Source organism: Zeugodacus cucurbitae, chromosome 5 (assembly GCF_028554725.1).
Source record: "Zeugodacus cucurbitae isolate PBARC_wt_2022May chromosome 5, idZeuCucr1.2, whole genome shotgun sequence".
Taxonomy (NCBI): Eukaryota; Metazoa; Arthropoda; class Insecta; order Diptera; family Tephritidae; genus Zeugodacus; species Zeugodacus cucurbitae.
In genome coordinates this window covers 58,669,335-58,695,000 of record NC_071670.1, presented here as the reverse complement: position 1 = coordinate 58,695,000, position 25,666 = coordinate 58,669,335, and the positions used below count along the sequence as shown (strand labels likewise).

Below are 25,666 nucleotides of genomic sequence, written 5' to 3'. Positions count from 1 at the left end.
CAAACGCCTACCAGGGCAAGACGACATTCTGCGACCGTCATCCAGCCCCTCTCGGTTTGCCATTTAACACTATATTTTTCCAACGCTCCACTTCATTCTCGTTTGCGTTGTCTGTCCGTCCGTCTGCTATTTTCTTCTCTGTTTGTTTTCTTTGCTTGCATAGCCATTTATTGACTATTTTGCTCTTGCCACTTGCCACTTACCACTTTGTGCAATTAACCAAGTTCGCCTCCTTTTCACGTCTCACGTCATAGTCGCTTGTCTGTCGATAAGCATCCGTCCTGTCTGCGCCTACCGTCTTGGCATTCTGCATCCGCTTCGCCTTGTCGCATTGATGCCACAAATCATGGCATTTTTTTTGCCAGACAGGGATTCTTAAACTTTTGCGAAAGTAATGTGAAAGCAAGTTAAGAGTTTTTGACTGCCATTTGCTAGGAGGAATGGGTGTTTGAGGTACACTAACTGAATCTGCGAAAGTATAGGTTGTCATCTTATGGAGATCAATGATTTTTAGCATACAGAGAATTATTAAAGGATCGCGGCACTTCTTTTAAAATACGGCATGTGTGTTAATTGGACAAGCATCGAATATTCATATATAAGATCTATAGGTTGTATATTAAGATACATCCATTTCGTTCGTTGACTATAATAAATCCAATATCAATATGGCCTTAGTTTAAAAATAGCACAGGTGGAACAGTTGATCGAGCCTGCAACACTTTCTACCAAATATATGTTACTTACTTGGTAGATGATTCTAGGAATCGGGTTATTTTTCATTAAAATTTTCTCGTGTATCATTATTTTTGGACTTAAAAGAGCTTAGTAGAACCTCAGTACCAATTTTTAAGGGATTTTTTTTTATATTATCCTCGGCATGCCACTCAACGAGGTTTTTCTTTCATAATATTTTCTTACTCGTATATTCTCTAACGCCAAAGGCTTCAGAACAGACATAAAATATTTTCATATATTCATTTATTGATTTCGTAAACCTCCGAACTAAATGCCCAATTTTTGTGCTTCATTACAGCTGGAATATTTAAAAGATTTTAATACTACCCTAAATGTAGGCAACGATTTTAGAAGATACAAAAGGAAAAGCATATATTTAGGAGCATTTTGTTCTTTCTCTTATTTAGATATACCCTTGGAACTTCTCTAACTCGAATCACCATATTCCACAAAAACACGTCGAGTTAGAGAAACTTCGAGTTATAGAATTTTCACTAAAACATTCCATTTTTCATTTTATTTTATTTTAATTTATTTTATTTTATTTTAATTTATTTTATTTTATTTTATTTTATTTTATTTTATTTTATTTTATTTTATTTTATTTTATTTTATTTTATTTTATTTTATTTTATTTTATTTTATTTTATTTATTTTATTTTATTTTATTTTATTTTATTTTATTTTATTTTATTTTATTTTATTTTATTTTATTTTATTTTATTTTGTTTTATTCTATTTCCCCACCACTTGCTTTCAGTTTTTTCTCTTTTTTTTCTCCCAACTAATGATCTTCTCAATCATGCCACTTAGTCACTCTAATAGCTACCTGCATTTTGCAATTTCACAACAAGCCAGACTAGACTTTATCACGTTTGGCAGAAGCGCTTAGCATTAATCTCCCAGCAGAAGCCAATCATTCTCAAACGTCGATTTTTTTGCCTTTGAGCCAATTCGACTGACAACACTTCCTACTTTCTTTCCTCTCACTCACCTCTCTGGCTCGTTTTAAATAATATTTTTTTTTATTTTTAAATTTTGTTGTTGTTGCTGTTCTATTATAAATGCCGTCCTACCTTTTCCAGTGATTTTTATCAGCATTTGGTTTGAATGAATTAATAATAAGTTCAGAGTCGTAAAGTGGCGGTGGCCGGTTTGAGATGTCTACTTGTGCAGTATATATGTATGTATGTTTATATGTGTGTTGTTTAGTTATGTAAATATGTATGTGTGTGTGTAAACATGTTGCTGGCTTCGCCATGGTACCCTTTTGTCGGGCGCGCACACATTTCCATAGATTTATATGCCAAACAGGTAAGCGCGCATGCGCGTGTGTTTCTACGCACTTAACACAATAAGCGCTTATTAAGACGCAGCAGCAGACAAACAGACGTACAAACATACACATATTTATTCATATAAAACATGCAGTTAAACAAACTTATATGTTTTTATATGCTGATCGCATGTCAGGTTGTTCGGTTATGTTTTGACTAACTCGTTTGCGTCTTCTTCTCCAAGTTTTTTTTCTTCTTCTCTGTGGCAAGCACTTTGTTATCTCGCTTGTATTTATTAAGTTTGTGTGTTTTTTTGTGTCTCCACGCAACATGTTGCCTCTTTAAGCTGGTGTATATATACATATGTGAGCTTGAGTTCGAGTCTCTTCTACTAGCTGAGCTTTGTTGTTGTTTGCTGTTGCGGCCTGTTTACCTTCTTTTGGCGCTTACTTGCGTATAACTGCAGATTAGCTGCAGCTCCAGCGCTGCTATCAGCTGCATGCAGTTTTGAGCTCAAATCCCCCTCGCTTTTTTTGGTTAGATTGAATTTTTTTTTTATAAACAATTTTTTTTTTTTGATAAACTGATTTTTTTTGTTAGACAAATTTTTTTTGTTAAACAAATTTTTTTAGAAACAAATAAAAATATTTTTTATAAAAAAAAAATTTCAAAAATAAAATAAGCAATTTTTTTTTTGATAAACTGATTTTTTTGTTAGACATAATTTTTTTTGTTAAACTAATTTTTTTTGTTAAACAAATTTTTTTTTAGAAACAAATAAAAATATTTTTTATAAAAAAAAAAAAATTCAAAAATAAAATAAGCAATTTTTTTTGATAAACTGATTTTTTTGTTAGCATAATTTTTTTTGTTAAACAAATTTTTTTTGTTAAACAAATTTTTTTTTAGAAACAAATAAAAATATTTTTTATAAAAAAAAAATTTTCAAAAATAAAATAAGCAATTTTTTTTTTGATAAACTGATTTTTTTGTTAGACATAATTTTTTTTTGTTAAACTAATTTTTTTTGTTAAACAAATTTTTTTTTAGAAACAAATAAAAATATTTTTTATAAAAAAAAAATTTTCAAAAATAAAATAAGCAATTTTTTTTTTTGATAAACTGATTTTTTTGTTAGCATAATTTTTTTTGTTAAACAAATTTTTATTGTTAAACAAATTTTTTTTAGAAACAAATAAAAATATTTTTTATAAAAAAAAAATTTTCAAAAATAAAATAAGCAATAGCATAATTTTTTTTGTTAAACAAATTTTTTTAGAAACAAATAAAAATATTTTTTATTAAAAAAATTAAAAAAAAAATTCATTTCTCGATTTAGATTTGCCTTTACCTTTGTTCCATTTTCTATTTGAGTTTTCTTGTTCGCGACGCAGCTAGTCTGCGCGAGAGCTCGTAATAGCGACGTTGTCGAGAAGTTGCTACAACCAGTTTAGGTCTTCTTGTTTGCTCATTGCTGCTTGCTTGTCTTCTATAGTCTTTTGTTTTGTCGTTGTTTTTTGTTTTTTCTGCTATTTTTTCGTTTCTCGTTTTGTACACTTCTTGTTCGTTAATGACAACTTTTTGTTGTTGTTGTTCCTTTCCATAACTGCTTGCGCTTACTGACTTCATACGCGGCCAACAAGCACACCTTCGTCGCCACATCAGCTTAATTCTGTATTATGTAGATATGTTCATATATATATGTATATATTTATTATATATTTTTATTGTTGTTTGTCGCTCAGCGCTCAATATTTTGTATTTTTACTCACTTACTTAACATACTTGTCTCTATGCGCATACGAATGTGTCTCGTTGTTTGACTGGTTTTTCGGCTGGCAGCCTCTTGGTGCCACAAACTCCACTCGACAGCTAAATACATACATATCTACATACAAACAGAGCCATCCAAAAATAAAAACAAAAAAACCTAAAGCTTGCTTTTCGCTTGCCCATTCGTGTGTGATTTCTTAAGCTCGAGCGCCAGCGCAAAGGGTTTCAACTTGATTAAGCCGCTTCTCTCTTGTCCACTTGCATTTACATACGATATGAGTTACTTTATTATGTCGCTTTACCCAATTCATTGCTACTTTTTTCTTCCAATTTATGTCATATGTTGGCTTGTAATTGTTTCACCATTATCTCGACTTTCTTTCGTTTTACAAAAGGCTTTTAATTTCCATGCTGTTGCTGTGCTTTATCCTTTATTTGCTCACCCGCGGGCTCTCTTCTTTGTTCAACCTGTGTTGCTTCAGTGCACTTGTTGCTGGCTTTTAATTCCAGATTTGAATGTCATCACTTTGCTGTTTAACCCATTTTCGTACTGCCACAAGGTGTTTGGTGATGTGCGCTCCTTTCACTTAAAGCTGGTTTTGGGTTCTCTTCCTCTGAGAATTGTTTCGGATTTTTTTTTTCGTTTTCGCGAAATTTTCTTTGTTTTTAATTTTTGCTTTCTCTTTTCGGTTTCCTGTTAATCTTATTTTTAATTTGGTGATGCGTGTTAAAAAATCTTAATGTCTTTGAAGTGGAGTTTTTGTTGTAGAATTCTCTCAATTGGAATAATCGCTTTTGATTTTATTATCGTAATGATTGTGATTGCTCATTTCACTTCTTTGATAAAAATTGGCTTGACTTACTTGACTTGAAGAAGTCTTTGATTATATTTTAGTTTCAGGTTTCATGAAATGGTTGAATAAAATTTCCTTGGTTTAGTTATCTTTTCTAAAGAAGATTTCCAATATGAAAGCGTCAAGATCTCACTCTACATGTTTATTAGTACAAGGTTCCCTATTGGAATTATGCTATCGAGAACCTTCAGCATTGCTTTCCAATTACAGTGGAACTTCCATAACTTGAACTCCCATAACTTGAACTTCCATAACTTGAACTTCTATTACTCGAAGTTCTCCATAACTGTATATCCACTATATTCGTATAGAGGTGAACAAGAAAAAATGATATTACACTTATAGATTTGATAAATCGTGTAACAAAGGCATGAGATACAGACGTCAAGAGCCAAACAATAGCAAAGTGCAACAAACAAAATTATAGTTTCAACGTTTTAAGAATGGACCGGTATGGTGGTGGAAGGGAGTGGTGGTCAAAAAATATTTGGAGACGCTGAAATTGGAGATCTTACCACACCCGTCGTATTCTCTAGACGATGCTCTATGCACACGGTCTAACTAACGAGCGCTTCAGTTCTTATGAAGAAGTCAAAAATTGGATTGATACTCGAAAGATTTGGATTGATCAACTCGAAAGATGAGGAGTTCTTTCGTCACGGAATATGCATGCTGCCAGAAAGGTGGTCAAAAGTAATAGCTAGCGACGGGCAATATTTTGATCAACATTTTTGTAACCGTTTTTATACAATAAAGCCTTAAATTTACAAAAAAGGACGGCGGACCTAATATTTAAATAAAACTTGATTCGAGTTAGCGAAGTTCCACTGTATTTACTTGAAAGATTGGGAATAACAACATTATTTGAAGGCTTTTAAGATCATTTACTCAAGATGCTGTGAACGTTGCCTACATTTGGGCGCATTGGCATAATTTTATCCAAGTCTCACACCTAAAGGAGCTATAAAACATTTTTATTGTTTTTTTCTTGGTACTCTTTTTATTGTTGTTATTGTTATTTGTGGTTATTTTCTCTTTTCCTTCACATTTTCGCACTTATTTCCTCCCTTTTCTTTTAACATTTACCAATTATTACTACTGAACTAAATCATTTTTTCCATTTCCTCACTTTACACATATTCAATTGTTTCAACACCACTGTGCCTAACCGATTGGCACTTCCGGTTGTAAAATTCTAGTTCTCGGTTAGTCAAATTACCTTTGTTTTCCCTATTACCGGTCTTCCTGACTACTCCTCTATAATGTAGTTATTATTGTTTGTGAGCATATACACCTCACCTGATATTTGTTTGCAATTTTGTTGTTAACATTTACTTTTGTATTTTTTTTTTCATTTGTTTTGATCAATTATGTACATATTAAGTTTTTTCTATTGACACTTTTCCCTTTCACTTGTTCTACCGCTTGCTTTTTATGCGGCTACAGCACTCTTTATGGCCATCATTTTGTTTGAACTTGTTGCTGATTTTGTTGTTATTATTTGTTCATTTGTTTTTTATCGCGCGCTTGCTGATAAGCATGCAGCTTGTTGATAAGAGCTTTGGAAGCAAGCATATACACATAAACTTCTACACAAACTACATATTTAGTTTGGTAGGAAATTTTATTATTCATATTAGACAAATTAGTAGTTGACGTTTGTGTAGTTTACTAAAAAAATATTTATTTTTTTTAATTTGATAACAATTCCACATTATATTTTTTTTTATATCAACTAGTCACATTAAAAAATATATTATGGTGTTTTCTTTTTTCCTTTCTTTTCTCCTCAACTTACTTATTCTATTAATATACCGATTAAATCAAAATTATGTAAACTGATTAATACAAAAGTAAATTACTAAGCGCATTATCATTAGCCGGCAAAATAGCAATCGTCTAATTCTTCACCTATTAGTAGCGCCAGCCATTAAATCATCTGATTATCACCTGTCACCCGTCTAGCATGCAATATGATTCAGACTGTCAAGTGAATTTTTTAATAAAATTACTTTCTTTGCTAATAAATTGTTTAGTCATTAATTTAATTTGACCTTGGGTACAAATTCAAGAAGATAGAAAGTAGACAGATTCTTTTTATATGCTGAAAAAAATTCAGAAATAAATAGCAAACAAGTTAATTTTAAATTAATGCTAGATTAAGGAAGAAATATAGAAACATTTTGTATTTAACCCGGTAATGGGATTAAGAGATAATTTCATAAGGCTGGCTTGTTCAATAATTCATTTTATTTTATTTTATTTTATTTTATTTTATTTTATTTTATTTTATTTTATTTTTTTATTTTTTTTATTTTTGTTTTATTTTTTTTATTTAATTTTAAGTTATTTTATTTTATTTTATTTATTATTTAGTTTATTTTATTTTTTATTTTATTTTATTTTATTTTATTTTATTGTATTTTATTTTATTTTATTTTATTTTATTTTATTTTATTTTATTTTATTTTTTTATTTTTTTTTATTTTTGTTTTATTTTTTTTATTTAATTTTAAGTTATTTTATTTTATTTTATTTATTTTTTAGTTTATTTTATTTTTTATTTTATTTTATTTTATTTTATTTTATTGTATTTTATTTTATTTTATTTTATTTTATTTTATTTTATTTTATTTTATTTTATTTTATTTTATTTTATTTTATTTTATTTTATTTTATTTTATTTTTTATTTTATTTTATTTTATTTTATTTTATTTTATTTTATTTTTATTTTTATTTTATTTTATTTTATTTTATTTTATTTTATTTTATTTTATTTTATTTTATTTTATTTTATTTTATTTTATTTTTTATTTTATTTTATTTTATTTTATTTTATTTTATTTTATTTTATTTTATTTTATTTTTATTTTTATTTTATTTTATTTTATTTTATTTTATTTTATTTTATTTTATTTTATTTTATTTTATTTTATTTTATTTTATTTTATTTTATTTTATTTTATTTTATTTTATTTTAGTTTATTTTATTTTATTTTATTTTATTTTATTTTATTTTATTTTATTTTATTTTATTTTATTTTATTTTATTTTATTTTATTTTATTTTATTTTATTTTATTTTATTTTATTTTATTTTATTTTATTTTATTTTATTTTATTTTATTTTATTTTATTTTATTTTATTTTATTTTATTTTATTTTATTTCATTTTATATTATATTTTTTTATATATTTCCTTTACTATTCATCACCAGACAAAGTAATTTGTATTCATTATCACCTATTTACATTGAAAATACAGTATTGAATGGAAAAAATCAGCGTTCTTGTTATCTACTATCTTTATCAATATGTTCCACCACTTGATTTCGAAATTAATAATAATATTTATCTACAATGTGGCTGCGATTGCCAACCACCGCCCTGCCTACTAGACCCACCGCTTTGTAAATAAATACATATATACTTACATATGTGTGTAAACTCTGTGTGTTCATGTCTTGTTTGCCGCTAAGGTCATCGTTGGCGATCAATGACGCTACAAAAATAGTTCTATACACACAGCAATAACAACAAAAAACCCAAACAACAACAATCTCAATTTATTTATAGCACATTTATAGAAATTACATATTACAAATATGCGCATGTGAACACATATTCATTTATATGTATGTATGTATGTATGTATATCAAGAGCGCGCAAGTACTTAAACACTTAGTCACAGCGAATTGTAAAGTAGCGGTAATAAGTTACAATAAAAAAATTATGAATATGTATATTCGCATTCACACTTATACCCATTCAAAGCAAACATTTCAAAAACCCAAGAAATTAAAAACTGACCACCAACAATAAATGCAAGCTAAGCGAAAAGCAATAACAGCAACAACAAAATGTTAATGCCATTAAAGCTACAATCACGAGTACTCATAATTCAAATGGTCAAACGAGACACAGAACCCGCAGAACCTTCGAATGCAGCGCAGTCATATTTAGACTAGGTTGCCGCTTTTGTTATCAGCTGCCAGCGGCTAAATGTCTCGTAGCTCATTAAATATCAGCGTTGAGCTTTGTTTCGTTACTTAATGCATATGATTTATGACTTGAAGCGGCATATGCCGCCTAGTTTGAGAATGCTCAAGCGCCGTTGAAATGCATATAACATACTATACATGCTATATATGTGTGTGGATTTGTGTTGAATATACTGGTAGTGGTGCATCATTTACTTGAACCCCTCCGGCTTTTCATGCGGAAGCCACTCGCACGATTTTTCTGTTGAAAACGCAGTGGGAGAAAATAAAAATTTGCAAATGCAGGCTTAGCGAGTACCAACGTTGAACAAAAATTGGAAGAGTAACAGATCCGGGACCGGTCGAAAGGAGCAATACGCATAATGTAGAACTCTTTATATTAATTCACATATTCTTCTTCGTTGAAGCATGTTCAATACAGAGTTTTGTATAAATTTTTATTCGAAAGGAATATATGACGAGAATAGGTGCAGTTTTCTATCATTGCTTTGGAGAATCCAATTGTAATTTTCGCCATATTTCAGTCGCCATATTCGCCAGTGATTTATTCTATTTTCAGAGTTTGAGAAGTATTGACACAAGTTCATAATATAGAAGGGGAACTATTTCAAAAACGACAACATTAATGTAGACGAACGAATACATTTTTATACCCTGAACAGGGTATATTAAGTTTGTCACGAAGTTTGTAACACCCAGAAGGAAGCGTCGGAGGCCCTATAAAGTATATATATAAATGATCAGTATGTTGAACTGAGTCGATTTAGCCAAGTCCGTCTGTCTGTCCGTCTGTCTGTATATATACGAACTAGTCCTTCAGTTTTTAAGATATCGTTTTGAAATTTTGCAGATGTTATTTTCTCTTCAAGAAGCTGCTCATTTGTCGGAATTGCCGATATCGGACCACTATATCATATATCTGCCATACAAACCGAACGATGGGAATCAATGGCTTGTATGGAAAATTTTCACAGTTTACTACGTATCTTCACGAAATTTGGTGTGAGTTATTGTTCATAGAAATAATTTAATCTCCGAAAAAATTGTTAAGATCGGTTCACTATATCATATAGCTGCCATACAAACCGAACGATCGGAATCAATGGCTTGTATGTAAAATTTTCGCATTTGGCGTGGTATCTTCACGAAATTTGACTACTGCTTAAGGTAATAATATAATCTCCGAAGAAATTGTTCAGATCGGTTAACTATATAACATTAATGTTTCTAGCAAACAACCCGGCTAAAAAGAATTAGTAAAATTTTTTCTTTTTTTTTTTACTTACTTTTTCTTACGTCTTTAGATTTGCTTAAACACATAGTTACTAAAAGAAATGCACCTGTGAAGGGTATACTAGCTTCGGTACAGCCGAAGTTAACGTTTTTTCATGTGTTTTTTTTTTTTCAAAAATCGAATATTCCCGTAATTTTTTGAACACACCTCGTATAATGAGAATAGTTGTAACTTTCTTAGATATATTTGGAATTTGGTTTTATACGAATTTTACAAATATTTTACAAATACAGGCATAATGAAGAATTCGTTTTAAATGGAAGACGCCATTAGAATTAACCCCATATGTTTTGAAGTTACGACAATGGATGAAACTTGGGTTCAAAAATTATATAAATTAAAGTTTAAATAGCTTGCGCATCCATCGTATTCTCTGGATCAGATCCACATTGAGTTCTTTATTGTCATCAGTTCTGGGGGAATTTTCACCGGAAAGATATGATGGATAATTTTCTCTAAAAGTCGTCGGTTTGTAAGTAGCTAATAAATTACTTAAAGTTTTTAAGGTCCAATTGTTAAATACATATATAGAAGGCAGAAGGCTTTCAATGTTATAAGAAATTGTGGGTTTAGAGAAAATCTCAAGGCCGAGCTTTCTTAACAAGATATCCACTAGATTAGACGACTCCAGATTACTAAGTTTTATAATTACTATCTGAAATTACCCTTTCAAACAATATACCCTCAAAATTACCCCAACTAGTTGTTTCAGCACTTGATTTGAGGATATTACTTAAGTTGTCAGGAAATGTCGTAGACAACTATCTTCCTTCTTGTTGAACAACTAATCAATCTGACTACTGAGAAATCGACCAGTTTATGCTCAATATCAATGCAGTAGCTCACTCTGCAACGTCAAGTGCCTAGCCGCAAGTGAAAATTTACATATTCAAACTGTCTTTCTACTAACTTGACTTTTTTCGCGTTTTTTTCTACGATTCTTCTCAAGTTCTTTTTTTATTTCATACATTTTCTTTCTCTTCTCTGTTCTTTTTGGATTTTCTTTTTGTTACTTTTATTCGCTATAATCTTCGCGCTTCGCACCGCCACCATTCACGCTGGTCTGCAATAAATAAAGATTTATTGCGGAGAGTGCGAAAATGTATTTTCAATATTGCGTTTATTATTAAAAGTACTTACCTCACTTGTTTTCCGCGCTGTCGTGCATTTCAATTGACTGGGCGCAGCGCTAGTTCGTGGAGGCACAACCAAGCAACGCTGTGGAGAGCCGACGAGTTGCTAGCAGCAGCAGCGGCGGCGGCTAGCGACAGCGCACCTGTATGAGTCATCAACGCCGAGCACGGGCAGTAAACATTCGTCGCTATAGCTGAATTGTGCTTGCGGCCATACAACAGCAACAACCACAACAACAACAATAACAAGTCAATTCTTTATGCAATGCATGCACGAAAACCACAAAACGACGCGGCGCTGCTGCTGCTGCTGCCGAGCAACAACCACTTTTACCTACGAGTTAGAGTAGTTAGTTAAGAAAAAACAAACAACAACAAGTATAATAACAACAAGTCGTTTGGGTGAATGCTGAGACAATAACAACAAATACTTACCATACCCGTTTCCAACACATTAAGAATTCTCGAGTCTATGTGGCCTCCACACACCGCGCAAACTGTGTGTGTGTCGCGACTCTAAATGAGTGCTTGTGTGTGTGTTTCTTTTTTTGTTGTACTTAGCTCTCTAAAATAAAACAGGTTTCTGGATGCTCCACAACGTTTCTTTTCTTTCACTACGAAGCTGAAATAAAAAGATAAATCCATATGTATATATATAATATAAGAAGAAGAAGCAGATGTAGCAGCAGCAGTCGAAAAATAAGGAAATCAGCAGCCGTAAATCTATCAACTGCAATATGCCACCTTATGCTAGTTTCGCTTGCCGCTCAGCTGATCCATGCGCCATGATCGCGCGCTCAGCCACGCTCAGCTGTTAGGCGCTCTCAGCTGTTAAGGCAGCTCCAAGTTGACATTCTCTCTCGCTGTTAGTCTGATCTGTAGCGCACTCTCTTGATGTTAAGTTTCTATGTTAGTATTTCGCTCACTCTTATACCGCGTAGTATCTTCGCTGCTGTCGGGCAATGACAAATTTTGTTTACTTCTATTTATAAATGTGGTTGGGTTTTTCTAAATTCGTGTGCCTCTCCCACTCTCTGTCTTTATTTATTTTTTCACTTAGTTAAATTAACAAGAATTGTATTGTATCAATTTTTTTCCGCATTGCCACCGTTACACTCGTCAGTCACACGAATGTTTTCTAATCGAGATTTTTTGATGGATGTGATTCTAGGTACATATGTCTGTTGGAATGCGCTAGAATTCACAGACCATCTGTTTCGAAAATTCATTGCTAAACCCCAATTGCACAAATGGTTTTCTTTGTAAATGCCAAAAAAACATTAGACAAATTATAGCGGTAAAAAAATAAAAAAAAAATTAGAAATAAACTAACACAGAACACTATAGTCTTACAGATACTGTCAGTTGAAGAAACGTTTTTAAAGCCAAAAATCTTGTTTTTTTCTTTGACTGACAGCCAAGTATTTGCACTTGATCGCTGCTGTAAGGTCTTATGATTTTGTCTAATTCTTCTAGCGAATGTCTTTGAGCAGGTGTTTGCCTGCAATAGGTTATAAACAGGGCTGAGGAAGCAACTGTCAAATAATTTATGCAATTAATTTTAATTCAATTATACACTTTTCTTTACACTCTATCTCTCCCTCTCTCTCTCTCTCTTTAAATCACAAGCCAACTATTAGTTGCACTATGTTCGTAGCCTTATAATCACCGACAACAAACGAGTGCCTATGGTTATAAATTACATCGAACTCTGCCGAAATGAGGGCATGAAGATTGCATGACTCAGTCATTTGCTCTCTTTTACTAGTATGCACGTATGCTGAGTAGGCTTTCTATGCTTTTAATCAAAAGGGAAATTCTTATTAACTGTAAATTACTACATAACTAATCTACAGAGTTAATTACGTATGTTATATTAGTCACGCCTATAATTAAAATCATACCATGTTGAGTTTCAAGTGAAAATGAAAGTTATGTGTGATTTTTTGTAGGAACTACATAGATATGTAATTCTTAGTAATATAAGTATGACGATAATTTTTGATAAATTACTAAGTGTACAAGCTGCTGCAATTCGTTTGGAATCGGTAAAGGTTTGCAGATCTATTAGGACTTTTAAAGTCTCTTAGGTATATAAAGGTTCTTAATAAACCATTCCGAAAATAATTCTTCGAGTCCCCTTAGATACATTGGATTTCTCCAACAACTGTTAGTAGAAGCATTAAGAGAGATTTATAAAATCGTTCATTTGTTCGTCGAGAGATAATTTGAGCTATCCAAAGGTTGCCATTGTTTTTGGTTTAAATGCTAGTTCATAAATAGGGAACAGGCACCCAATCTCTAGAAGGGTTGACTTCCTTCACCTAATTCAAATAGTCGGATTCTCCAATTAAGATATCCGGATAATCTTAAAAATCGTATGATTCATTCGATATGAAAACCCTGATCTCTGTTAGCCATACTTGAAAGAAAAATTGCGCCAAAAACAAATTTTCATAAACCGCCTGAGAATTACAAGTAAACGAAAACTGGTAATTAATATTATATAAAGAAACTAGTTCATTAATAGTATTAGCATTCCCTCACTGCACACTCAAATTAAAGTAATTTCAAGTATTTTTTATGACTTCCCAAGTAACCTAAAAACACTCACTGCACTCCAGCCTCTTATAACTGTAATTTAATTGTAAGTGATTTAGATAGTGTGAACTCATTCCGGTTGATTTGGTACTCGGGCAGCAGTTAATGTAGTATGTGGGCCATGAACTATATAAAAACTGAGCTGGTTCACCTTAGAAAATCTAAGCGCATAAATTAGCATATTTACCTCGAACTTAATTGTCAATAAAGAATTTTATTAGACTTGTCTGTCGGCCATTTCAGGTGCACGAGGTTGTGCTCCCACTTGCAGAATTAAAATCTTTTTTTTTTTTTTGTTCGAGTTTGTTTGTGTTCTGTCTCTGTTTGTTGGCGGATACTCGTAATGTCATGGCTTTGCTCAACTGAGACAACTGTCATAATTATGTCAACGTGCTGTCAAGACGGCTTTGGCGCTTTTTTTTTTTTGCTACGCTTCGCTTTCTTACAAAACATTGTTGTAGTTGGTGAATGAGGGACCGAGTAGGGCCAAGAGACGACAAGAGAGCGTTTCACCTCTTGTATTGTAACTTTTTGGTTTATTGTTGTCTTGACTTCACTTTTAGACGATTTTGCACATTTACTCATAGTTGTTGGTATACATATGTATGTATGTGTCTTTTGTTTTTGCTGTCTGTTGCACTCATTATGACTCGCGTAATTTGATACTTTCTGTGTTTCTGTTTGTTATTAGTTTGGTTTGTCTGAGTTTTCATGCGTTGATACACTTTTATTTATTGTTGTTGTGCTTTTGTGTTCTTATATAATACCCTATAGGCGTCGTAATATTTACTCAGATTTCGCAGCAACGGTTTGTGGAAAATATAGATATTTCTTGAGTTATGTAAGGCTGAGAACATCTTGGAATTTTTATACTCTCGCAACATGTTGCTAGATATGGGGATATATATATATATATAGAAATGATCAGGATGACGAGTGGATTTGAAATCCGGCTGTCTGTCCGTCTTTCCGTGCAAGCGATAACTTGAGTAAAAATTAAGATATCTTAATAAAACTTGGAAAACATATTCCTTGGCACCCTGAAGAGGTTGCTTTCGAAAATGGGCAAAATCGTGGCATCGCCCACTTATAGATCAAAAACCATATCGGAAATCGGTTCACAACCACGACTACTTTCTTTATAACTCAATTTTGAATTCCATCTGAATCATTCACTTTATAATATATACATTAGGAACCAATAAAGATAAAACTTTACACAAATAGTGCATCTCTGGCTTTACTTGTAAAAAATTGTAGAAAACGGACTATAACTTTTCAAGGCCCCAGATATCGAACATGTTGAACTCAGGGCCTAAGGTTAAATTTTAACCGAAAATATGGGTAAATCTCTCAGATAATTTAATGTAATTCAGAGGAAATTGTTTTCTTTCAATAGTGTGTCTCTGTTATCAAAAATTATTAAAATGGGGTCATAACATCTCCTAGCTCCCATATACATAATTTATTCCGCATATATGTATGGGTTAAAATGTGTTATATGTTAGCAAAATTAAGTGAGCGTATAGTCTTGGATATAGTGTACCTTGCTGGTGAAATTGAATGAAATCGGTTCAGGAATTACCTCGGCCCTCATATGTATATATGACGATTTTCGTTATTCTATTAAACTTTATGCCGAATTTATGGGTAAATTTAACATTAATTAATTAAAATTAATAAAATTTCTACAATAAATTGCGAGAGTATAAAATGTTCGGTTACACCCAAACTTAGTCTTTCCTTACTTGTTTTGTTTTTTGAACATGTGGCTTTCTCTGCAGAATATTTTGCCACCATCCGCCTCACTTTCATCGTTCTAACACTCGATAATTCTCTTTAGTAAATTTTATTTAACTATATCCCAAAAATGCATCGATAAAAATCGATAAATCTAGTCGTTACTAAATTTTAATTTGAAATCAAACGTTTTAGCATAAAAATTATAAGAAAAAATTTCGATATCAACTTATCGAGAAATCGATTTTTTGTCGATATTTAATTTTATTAATTTTTCTTTGATTTTTTATAGTTTTTGATATTTTTTTTAGATTTAGTTTTTCAAAATCACATTTTCTTGATAGTTAACGATAAAAGCTGGGTACTTATCGATAAATCGATTTTTATCGATATTCAGAAATTTTAAGTTTCATTAATTTTTTTATAACTTTTATTATATTTTTGCATATTTTTTCATAGATTTTTTTTTCCACAAGCACTTTTTATCTATTAACATTGAAAAAGAGATACATCTCAAACCATATCATTAAGAACTGTGATAAGGGTTTGTACCTTACTGTTTTGCTTTCCTAACTTCTTCTTTCACACACGTCACTATAATAATATAATAAAATCCCTAATCATTAAATCCCTTATTTCCCTTTCTTTTTTACTATTTCTCCGTTAAGTCCCCATAGCGCCTTTTAACTAACCCAAATTTGCTTATCAATACTTCTTCGTCTTCTTTTCGTGCAACATGTATAGCGCAGTTTAGTAAAGTGTCTGTCTGGGTAATTATAATAGATAAACAAATAAATTGATGATTTCCTTTTAGATTGTTTACTAATAACGCTAATGATAACTGTTTTGTTTTTTTGTTTTTTTACTTATTTCTTTTTTGATTTTGGGCATATCTTATCTAAGTTAGTGTTATGTATTTGTTTATGCAATATTATTATAGCTATTTGACTTATCTGATTTGGTCGCAACTGTAGCCATTCATAATACAACGTTAAGTACCGTTGTTTAAGTTTCGTTTTAATGCTTTTATTGTGACGCAAAATGCATTTTCTTTCTTTTCCACTTATCAATTTCTTGTATGTGGCTTTTAAAGATTTTGGTATTAAATATTATTTAATACTAAGTTTTCTTTAAGGGTGTTAATAACAGGGCGCCACTTGAAAGAGAGGGGTTATTTGTTTGTAAATACATATAGTATATTTAATAGGAAGGTAAAGCTTGTTAGAGCTAAATAATCAGGAAATTAGTATACTGAAATATTCTTCTTAAATTTAGATTTTTTGTTTAGCATAACTTTAACTTAACGTGACATAAACTTAACCTAACATAACTTAACGTAACGTAAACATAATTTAACCATAATTTTGCAACTCTTATGGAATTTTGCTTAAACTTAACTTAGTCTAAAACTTAACCTTAACGTAACGAAATACGTAACGTAACTTAATGCAATAAAAAAGAACTTATCCTATTTTTACTAAATTTAATTTGTTTATGAAATTTCTTATAGCTTCTCAACTTTCTCTCCTAAGGAGGTTATAATGTAGTATATATTTTATTCTACCATAACTTAACCTAACTTAGTTCAACATAACCTATCAAAACCTACCATATTAATCAAATTTAACTTCAAAAATATTTCTTTTATTTATTTCTTATTGCATTTATTCTTTATTTTCTTAAAATTAGTCAAATAATTTAGTAAAACCGGACGCTTATCGCCTTGCGGTCAAAAAAAAATTTACCGTTTCTTTTTTTGCTCGCACGCGATAACTTGAAAAATAGTGACTCAGATTCTCTCACCAAAATTAAATGGTAAATAATATTATATGTATGTATGTATGTGATTGGCGTTGCAACCGTTTAGCCGGTTATAGCCGAATCGACGATAGTGCGCCACCTCTCTCTCTCCTTCGCAGTTCGGCGCCAGTTGGAGATCCCAAGTTTAACCAGGTCGCTCTCCACCTGGTCCCTCCAACGGAGTGGAGGCCTTCCCCTTCCTCGGCTTCCTCCGGCGGGTACTGCATCGAACACTTTCAGTGCTGGAGTGTTTTCGTCCATTCGGACAACATGACCTAGCCAGCGTAGCCGCTGTCTTTTTATTCGCTGAACTATGTCAATGTCGTCGTATAACTCGTACAGCTCATCGTTCCATCGTCTGCGGTATTCGCCGTTGCCAATGTTCTGAGGACCATAAATCTTGCGCAAAATTTTCCTCTCGAAAACTCCTAGTGTCGTCTCATCTGATGTTGACATCGTCCAAGCTTCTGCACCGTAGAGCAGGACGGGAATGATAAGCGACTTGGAGAGCTTGATTTTGGTTCGTCGAGAGAGGACTTTACTGTTCAATTGCCTACTCAGTCCAAAGTAGCACCTGTTGGCAAGAGTTATTCTGCGCTGGATTTCGAGGCTGACATTATTCGTGTTGTTGATGCTGGTTCCCAGGTATACGAAATTATCTACGACCTCGAAGTTATGACTGTCAACAGTGACGTGGGAGCCAAGACGCGAATGCGCCGACTGTTTGCTTGATGACAGGAGATATTTCGTCTTGTCCTCATTCACCTCCAGACCCATTCGCTTCGCCTCCTTATCCATGCGGGAAAAAGCAGAACAAACGGCGCGGTTGTTGCTTCCGATGATATCAATATCATCGGCGTACGCCAGGAGCTGTACACTCTTGTAGAAGATTGTACCTTCTCGGTTTAGCTCTGCAGCTCTTATAATTTTTTCCAGCATCAGGTTAAAGAAGTCGCACGATAGTGAGTCACCTTGTCTGAAACCTCGTTTGGTATCGAACGGCTCGGAAAGGTCCTTCCCAATCATGACGGAGCTTTTGGTGTTGCTCAGCGTCAATTTACACAGCCGTATTAGTTTTGCGGGGATATTATATACACTATATAAAATTTATGCTTTCTTAAAAAACTGTAATATACGGTCTGCTTCTTCTTACTTGCGTCAGTCAAAACCCCCAGATGTGCTTGCGCTTATCGAACCCATACACGTGCTGATTTTTAATTTAGTTTCTATAATTGATTTTGTTTTTGTGTTTGTATATGTGTCTCTACATCTAATAACTGTGTTTTGTTGCCAAGTATTACTTTTTTGATTTCTTTTCCTACATATACAATACTCTATAAGTTTGTTTGTATTTATCTGAATTTTAAAATTATCTCCGCGCTTGTCGTACAAATTGCTTCGTGGCATTATTTACATACATTTGAGACATAGCCCAAATTCTATTGACTGCTGTCGATACTATTTTCGCAAACGCAGACTTTGGCAGAAAACGAAAATGATGATTTTTGCCTTGCCAATTGAACAGATGTGTTCTTTTGGCATAAAAATTGATTTTAAATTTAGTACAGACAAAAAATAAAAGAAAAAAGAAATACAAAAAAAATAACAAGAAAATAGAAGAAAAACAAATAAATAGGAAGTGACTGGCAAGAAAGCAAACAGAAGCTAATTAAAAGACGTAATTGAATTGTATGTTCTTGTGTAACAAAAACCAAAAAGAAAAAATGTAATTAATTAAGCGTGCGAAAAGAGAAATGTAAAAAATAGCGCGGAAATTATTGGGCGATAGAAGTGTACATAGAATACTGCTATTCTATGCAAGGCCTATGCTTTTGTAAAACAATTTTTTCAATAAATATTTTATTGTTTACTTTTAAATTCACTTAACTTTTTAGGAATTAAATTAGATTAATTCACTTTAACTTAACTTAAACAACATATAACCTAAAATGATCAAGCCTAACCTAATTTTATTTCATTAAACCAAGTAGATTTTAGCTGATCTTGTATCATATTAAACAATTACCTTTTTTGTCTAAACATAACTTAAGCCAATTAATGCTAGTAACTTTTAACCATCTCTTTTAAATTAGCTTTTTAGCCTAATCTAACTTAATAGCGTTTTTACACAGTCAAATTAATTGATCAATCAAAATTTTTATTGAGATTTTGGCTTTCACCCTGCCGGCTACTCGATAACTGATCAGCTGCCGTAGCTTTTTTATCGAAAAATTCAGCCAATCGCAGGCAAAGAACGTATGTATATATAATTACAAATACGGTCTTTGTCGCAGAGTAGCATTTCATTTTCAAGTCGATTAAAATTCAAATGTAGTTAAGCGCCAAATACAGGACACGAACATTTCCGCGAACATTCCGCAATCTTGTTCGCAGCTTTGGCCATACACCATACGAACTTTTGGCCGAACATTAGTTTTTTTTCAGACAGCGATGAATACGGACGACAATTGTGCTGCAGCAATATTGCTCGCTGTGGCAATTAAGCGTAGAAAAAAGAGAGAATCTTTGCTTTATCTTTGCTTTTTACTTGCCACAATGATGGCAAAGATTTATACATTTCAATAAATGCACTCAGAAATTTTTTATTGTCCATTTTACTTTTTACGTCTGTTACACGCACGAACAGTTCGCGCAAATGTTCGCCAAAAATTAAAATATTTTGATTTTTGGCGAACATTTGCGCGAACTGGCAAACACCACCATACACGACAGAAAAGTTCGCAGAAACATGACATAACGGGAATGTTCGCGGAAATGTTCGTGTCGTGTATTTGGCGCTTTAAAATTAATGTAGATTTTTATTTCGTATGGTAAATCGATTTTGATCAACTTTTTAATCGAGCATAGGCCGGTTCATTTATCAATTAGCTCCTGTGTAAAAAGGATATATCATATTTTCACTTACCCTGAGTATACTTATTTCACATTACTCTATATACGATTTACTATAAACAAACGAGTTAAGTAAAGACTACAGAAAGTGTTTCCTTTACTTAAGAAAACTTCACTTATTAGAATGTGCAATCTTAGACCAAAACCACCTTTTAAGGCTTAATTAATCCGTGGAACTTATTAAACATATTTTTGATATACAAAACTGTATTTTTTTATAAAATATTTATTAGTTATAATGTAAAAACTGTAACTAATTATTTGTTTTATTTTCTTTTCTTTTTAGGTGAGTAAAAAAAAAAAACAACAAGAAAGATGTGTCGGGTTCCGACTGGATTTCCAAAATAATAAACATGGAAACAGAAATTGAATAAGTTCTATAATAATAAAATCAGCTCACATACTGTTAATACCCAAAAGATATCTTAATATTATTAATGAAAATGAGACTATGAGGAACTCCTCAGTAAAATACATAAAATTTACAGTTGAGATCGAAAAATCTGCTGGAGAGTGAACTAGCGCTGATCTTACGTTGAATCAAATCACAAGAGACTTGACACCCACCAAATTGTTACTCATTTATCTATCGAAAGTAGTAATTTTGGGACCAGCATAACAAAAGTTACATTTACCGATGGAAAATAGGCGAAATCAGTTCACAACCACACCATACAATTTTAAATTCCATCTGATTCGTTGACTTTAAAATATAAACATTAGAAACCAATGAAGAGAGCGGAATATAACAATTAATATATTTGAGGTGTGGCATCACTTATAGCAAAATTGTCACATTTCGACTATAACTTTTCAAGACCACGGTATTGAATTTGAAAAACTCAGTGCCTAAGGGTAATTTTTACCGAAAATGTCGGTAAATCTGTCAGATATTTGAGTTTAACTCCGATGGAATCTTTTTCTTCTAATAGTGTGTCTGTGTACAAAAAATGGTTCAAATCGGGTCATAAGTTCGCATAGCTCCCGTATACCCAATTATAGGCTCTTCAAAAACACGGCTGGCTTTATTGTGGATATATCGGATAATATGTGAGATAATATGTGAGATATAATTAAGAGGACATGTAGTCTTGGATATAGTGTACCTTAGTAGGGAAAATGAATGAAATCGGTTCAAGAATCACCTCGCCACTCATATACTACATATGATGATTTTCGTTATTCTATGGGACTTTATGCCGAATATATGGGGCCCAATAGTATAAAATATTCGGCTACACCCGAACTGAGGTTTTCCTTACTTGTTTGGCTATGAATTTATATTAAATGATGTCACAAATATTATTACAAATTTTTTGTTAAAAAAAAAAGTTTCATCAAAAAATTGTTGAACTACTTTTTTATAAAAAATCATTTTTGCGTTTTTGACCAAGTGCTTTTCAAATTTTCGTACATAAAACCATTCTTCGTCACCCTGCAAACATTTGTACGTCATTGCGATCGACAATCGAAAAGCAACACAAACATAAACCCAAATTCACGCAAATCGCCACGCTTGAACCAGAAGCAACCAATTAATGCAACAATAAACGAGTATATATGTAAGTGCGCACGGGTGTGTGTTGCAAGCAGCAAGCAAATGCGTTCGTCGATGCTTTAATTTTGCTCTTTACATTTATTTGAAATACGCGTGGCACACTTTTAGGCAAATAAACCAGACGTCGTTGCACACATAACGCTACATAAATGAGTGCAATCGAGCGCGATAATTGCGCCGCTGCTGTTGCACTTCGATTCGATTGTTGATGGTCGCGGTGTGCAGTTGTTGCCAAAAAACGAAACGCAACGAAAAATGCATGTCATAATTTAAACAACAACAAGAACAACGAGTGTAGAAGAAGCGCAGCGAAGACGCTGGTGACGGCATGACGGCGCCACCGACTCGCTAGCGATGTGCCGCAACGCTTCAATGCACAACAAAAAATTGCGCAAAAATAACAAAAACAACCAAAATAGCAACAATTGCTGTTGCTGCTAAATTTGATTTCTCACATGTTGCAAATGCATGCATACATACATATGTATGCATTCATATGTCTCTAATGCTTGTGGCATGAACGCAATTGTTGTGTTGCATTATGTTTATCAGCCGCTTGTGCACTGTTTTATTGCCAATGTTCATATGTGCTGCGCACTCAATTGTTGCAATCGTAAAATCGGTTGTTGTTTTATTGTAAGCTTTGTAGCGCTTCTTCTTCGCTCTTCTTCTCGTCCCTCACAAACGCGTCTATTGACAACAAAATGTTGCATTGTACTATGCGCGCCGCTCATAAGTTGCTTCGCTGCTCATTACTGCTTTATTTTGTGTTTACTTTTGTTGCAAATTTAATGTTTCTTGTTCTGCTCCAAATCGGTGTATTTCAGTTGCTTCGCTTCTTTTTCTCCTATGGGACACAATTTCATTGCGATGACGCTCGAAATCATTGCTAATCTATATTTGTTGCTGCAATGTCTATTTTTTACTGCGAAATGCTTCTAAATTAGTCTTTAAGTATGGAAAGAACCTTAATTGAGAGCGTCCGCTTTGAGAAACAGTAAAAAGCCTCTCACTTATAAGCCCTCGGATACCCGCTTACTTCAAAATAACACAATCTATATTTATCGTTATCGATTTTAGATCTCTTAGACCATTACAAATTCCGGTTTCCATGTGGTAGAAGGGTAGATGTCTCCCCACAATAAAATAGCTTTACCATTAACTCTGTAAACACACTTTTTATAAGAAACTTGAATATAGGGGTTACCTTCTGAAGAATAAATTCTCAAAGTCGACTCGCTTTCAGTCTTTATTGTGCATTTTCAAGTCGAAGTTGTTACCTTCCTAAAATGAAAAAGATATTACATCGCTGAACAAAAGTCTAAAGAGCTTAAAAGCCATTTCGGAATACTTGCTTCAAAACTTTCAGATATAATTCGATTAAAACAACAACAATTGTAATATGAATTACCTTTTGAGTAGTTTCCCAGTTATTGTTGTATATTATGCCATCCTCTTTTATATATATATATATATTCGTATTATGGACTTCATCATCTAAGTCAAATGCGGTCTTTAGGTTACAGTTTCAAGTCGGATTTGTCACCCTCCTATGATGAAAGCGTTTGATAAAAAATATTAGATCACTCAAAATAAATCTAAAGAGCTTTAAAGCTCATTTCTTCCATTTCGGATTTTATGCTTCTAACCTTTCAGTTATAATTCGTTTATAACAACGTTCGGGATGCGATTACTTTTGGAATACTCTTCCAGTTGTTGTTGTCATCCTCTCGATGAGCTTTCCGTGTTTTAATTTGGACTTAATTCTCTAAGAACGCAAATAATGATGGGAATATACTAGGTTTGCTCTCAACGACGTAAGTATTTCTGGTTCCAAACCAACTTTCATCGGCTTAAATACTATTTTACTACACGACTTGCTCAGAGCTACTGTTCATAATAAGCTCCCGGGCATACCCAAAACTGAACATATTGGCAGAGACAATATTTTAGAAGCCTTTTGTTATAAGAACAGTTCTCGAAACCTCTCCGATTGATATGTGAGGAAGCATTAGATCGAGATCCAGGACTTTAATCCAAAATCAGAAGTTCTTATCTGGATTTTACTTTCATTTCGCACGACTCATACCTATTAGGACTTTATCAGCACAACCAAGAGGTAGTCAGGCCCCAGCATAAGATGAAATTAAGATTTATGAGAAATTTCCGGTCTTAGTAACTGAAAATGCAAATAACTGACAGCTGATGATTTGATCGTTCCGAACTACCGACACCACCCAATAAACGTCTTACAAATATTATTAAAAATTGAAATCATATTATTATTTTTGTTTACTCTTCTTCTTCGTCTTTAATCTTTATCTCAATCATAATTAGTAAACACAAAACATGCACCCGAACACACATAAGTCATCGTGTAGTAGTTGTGTTTGGGTTTATCACAAATCGCAATCATGTCTACATATTTGTGATTTATCGTTATTGAATCGAAAAAATTCAAATTAAATTGTCAATAATCATAAATTTTGCAATTTTGCCTGCAGAGGTGTTGTATTTTAATTGCCAACTGTTACAGTGTAATCCCCCAACAACATAATTTAGCGTGTGGGCGGTCGGCCATTGTGTGGGTGTGATGAGAAGTTTTTCATAGACATGAGTTAAGACAAACGAATCGTTTCATATTTAGACACACACACACAAAGACACATATGAGTGACAAGGAAATGATGATGAAATTGCAATAGACATTAATTGCCGTCAATATTTTATTGTTATTGTTGCATAAAAAATTGTTGTTATCATTTAGCAAATATGTATGTATATGACTTGCATTTGATGTATTAAATAATTTTTGAAATTCCGCAAAAACCACAAAATAATTAATTTGGGAAAACAGATTCACACATGGAAAATACTATTTTAATGAAGTGCAAAAATCATCTTATCACAATTTGCCTGCCGTTAAACATACTTACTTACTTTTATATGATTTTGATGACTTCTATATGATTTTGAAAATTTTACCACAGACTCTTGAAAATAATTACTTTTAATTACCAGAAAATGTGTAAAATTTTAATTATTGACAAAAATATGCAAATTTCGCATATTTTACTACTTTCATGTGAGAAATAGTTGTTGGATGACCTCTTATATATTTTTTTATATAAAGGGTGTTTCGGTGAAAATAATTCGAAATTTGGTACCTATCTAGGCCTTTTCTCAACTCTTCTACAGTTTTCAATACTTTGCTTTAGAGTTTTTATACATCATCTAGAGTACTTATAGATCATCTCATAGCAGCATCCTTAATGATGCCGATATCAGTTAAAACCGCTAAGAATAAGTACTTCAGTTGATTTTTAGCTTCATAAAATTTAATACAGATAGTGCCTATGGTCCAACCAAAGTTTCCAAAACCCATGACATTTGACAATTTGTCTCATTAAAAGTGGTTTAAAATAGCCCCTTAAATGGTTCTATTATTGGTATTGACTTCTCCGGTGTTGTCCTCAACTTTATTCGGCAACTTTATGGATTATATTATGCATAGATATCGAGGGAATTCTTTCAGTTCGATTTTATATTGATATAGATACATGTCTTGTCAGAAAATCCAACACTATGAGCTATACCATACCACAAGTTCTCATATATCCATAGAAAGCTTTGGATACAACAATTTTGTACGAGCATATGAAGTATGTAGTATTCCGTTTCCAATCCGGGCTTCAATATATTTCTTACCTATTCCATTTAAAGACCCTGTATATATTTCTTCAAAACAAAAATATGAAATTTATTAATTTTCCTTTGCTTCCAATTGCATTTTCCAACCATGCATTTCAACAAAGCAAATATACGTGATTGTTAGTGTATATTAATTATACAGTTTAACAGCAATTTAAATATTTTCGTAATTTATCAATTTTATGTGACAATTAATTAGAATATTACAAGTGTCTAAATGCATTCTTCAAAATATTATAATTTAATGCAACATATTAAGCACTTAAGGATAA

General features: G+C 32.3%; 1 protein-coding gene across 11 annotated transcripts in view; it reads left to right on the top strand.

Moving 5' to 3' along the window:
• LOC105209978 (protein scalloped) overlaps positions 1-25,666 on the top strand; it is a 245,133-nt gene that overhangs the window by 153,282 nt on the left and 66,185 nt on the right. The gene's annotated exons all lie outside the window — the stretch shown is intronic.